Source organism: Cibotium barometz, chromosome 35 (genome assembly GCF_041138505.1).
Source record: "Cibotium barometz isolate CiBa-2024 chromosome 35, ASM4113850v1, whole genome shotgun sequence".
NCBI lineage: Eukaryota > Viridiplantae > Streptophyta > Polypodiopsida > Cyatheales > Cibotiaceae > Cibotium > Cibotium barometz.
This window is the reverse complement of record NC_141080.1, coordinates 15,538,668-15,541,470: the sequence shown is the minus strand read 5'-3', so window position 1 is coordinate 15,541,470 and position 2,803 is coordinate 15,538,668.

Genomic DNA, 2,803 nt, shown 5'->3' with positions numbered 1-2,803 from the left:
TGTAGAGTACATGTGATGAAGCTTGTGCATGAAATGATGTGTAGTTGAGGCTTGTGTGATAGCTCTTTGCATGTTAGGTTCTTTGCATAAGTTGCATTATTGTGCTTAAGTGTAGCCTAATCTTGATGCTTTGATTATGTTAGATTGATGCGTTGATTGTGTTAGATTGATTGCTTGACAATGATCCCACATGGGAACTTTTGGGAGTTCTAGAATTTTTGTATAAAAGGTGGCCCATTTGAGAGCTAGAGCACTCTTTGGTCATTTGGTTGAGAGGCTCATAGAGAGAGCTTGCTCCATAGCTCCTCATGTGCTCTCCCAAGGCTCTCCATCTCCATTCTTGCTTCAATCTTGTACTCTCTATTCTTTACATTTTCAATTGGTCTACACACTTGCTAATCTAGATTTCTTAATGATGTTTTGATTTGTGAGTTGTAGAGTGCATGTGATGAAGCTTGTGCATGAAATGATGTGTAGTTGAGGCTTGTGTGATAGCTCTTTGCATGTTAGGTTCTTTGCATAAGTTGCATTTTTGTGCTTAAGTGTAGCCTAATCTTGATACTTTGATTATGTTAAATTGATGTGTTGATTGTGTTAGATTGATTGCTTGATTGTTGAAGAAGGATTGAGTAGGACTAGAAGTCATTAGTATATGGTTAACTAATCTTCTCCCATTCGGGATAGCCTCTATGCGCTAACCGGGTTGCATTCACGGATTGACAAGTGTGTGGGTTGGAGTGTAGCCTCCGCTATGCTATGATGTCCCAAACAATGGCGCCGCTGCCGGGGAACGCACACCTAAGTTAGTGAAGGGTGTTAACCATTACTTCTTACTAAGTGCTCCATTGATTGCAAAATCGTGGATTAGGGTAGATTAGAGTAGAGTTTGCAAGGGCATTGAGTGTGTGATCTCAAGGGCGCCTTGTGTGTTTTCGGTTTTTTGATTAGAAGCAAAAAAACAAAATTAATTAAAACCTCATTGCGGTAGAGAAATCCCGCCACTAATCAGATTTAAGTACTTTCTATTTTTATATTTTTGACGGGGTTGGCGAGGGATAGATAGGAAGTGTTGTTGGCGGCCTTTCTTTTATTGTTTTGTTGTGTTGTTATTGTGTGGAGAGGCGTCTCCATAAGCGCAGCAAAGAAAAATAAGTAGATATATATATATATATATATATATATTTATTCATATATATATACCTTGTAGAGGTTGGGCGGCCAGTGCAGTAAAGGCGGCTTTTCTTTTTAAAATATATATATATATATATATATATATTTCTTTTATACTGACGTGGCAGCATTGGTGGGCGGCCTTGTGGAATCGAGTGCTTCTGGTGGAGTACGTATGCAAGAAGGAACGTTAACTCGGTGGTGAGGAAGCCGAAAGAGGCCGCGTGGAGTGGCAGCTGAAGGCGACTGGCCTGTGTCGAAGGCGACTGGCCACAAGGTGGTGGCGTCGGCAGTGGAGGTGGTGAAGGCGTCGAGGTTGTAGAGCCTATCCGGCTCGCTACCGAACTGCACAGAGGAACTGCAGTTGCTGAGACCTTTTCACCAGGAACTTGCCGCTTTTTTTTCACCAGCTACCATAGCAGACCGGGAGAAACGCCAGCCATTCTAAAGAGCAGCGCAGAACGAGCGTCCCCGAGTAGAGTTAGAGAGACGCGAACGTAAGAACCGTGAGTGGCCGGACGCAGAGAAGGCAGCAACGGCTGGCGACTCAGAGGAAGGCAGGCAAGCACCTGCAGCCTGCAGGCGGGCAGCAGCAGCAGCGGCCAACGTGGAAGGAGCGAAGAAGCAAGTGGCGAAGGCAGCAGCGGCCGGCGCGGAGACGACCGGCAACTGCTAAGCCCAGCTGCGAGGCAGCTGGCAACCCAGGCGGCTATTGAAGGCTCTAGAGCAAACGCGTTGGTGAAGTAGCTGCGCAGAAGAAGAAGCGTCGACCGGTAGCCGTCTACAGCAAACGAGGAGGCACGCGCGCCGCAGCGCACTATCCGGAAGCGATAAGGATTAAGAGGTAGGTATTTTTTTTTTTTTAACATTTTACATTTTTATTTTTTATGTTTTTGTTAATTTTCATGATTTTTATATTTTTAAAAAAATAATAATAATAATAAATAATAAAACAATAACAAAAAAAAATTTAAAAAAAAGAAAGAAAAAAAAGGGCAATAATAATAATAATAAAACCTAACCTTTATTTTGAGTCCATAATTTTGTAGAATTTGCACTTACTTTAAAATTCCTATAATTTTTTTATTTTTTATTTTTTATTTTTTGTGCACAACTCGCACTTTAAAAAAAAACAACAACAACAAAAAAAAACAAGAAAAAAAACATAAAACAATAATTTTTTATTTTTATTTTTATTTTTTTAAAAAAGGGAGAAAAAAAAAGAAAAAAATAATTTTGTGTTTGAAGTTTGAATCCATTGTTCATTTTTTAAATTTTTGTAAACTTTTTGCATAAGTAAAGTAGCGTGCATTTTTTTTATTTTTATTTTTATAATTGATGCATAATTAGTAAATTCATATTTTTTATATTTGGCACGAAATTTATTAGTTTTTTTTTAAAAAAACAAACAAACAAACAAACAAAAAAAACAACAAAAGGAGAAGAAAACAAAAGAATTTTTTTTAAAAAAATATATAAATTAAGTGTTTTTTAGGAGTCTATTTTTTTGCATATTTTGTAATTCTTTATTTTTTTTATTTTTTGCATAATTAGTGTAACCTGCATTTTTTAATTTTTGTAACTTTTTGCATAATTAGTAAATTTTTTTAGTGTGATTCATAATTTTGTGTAA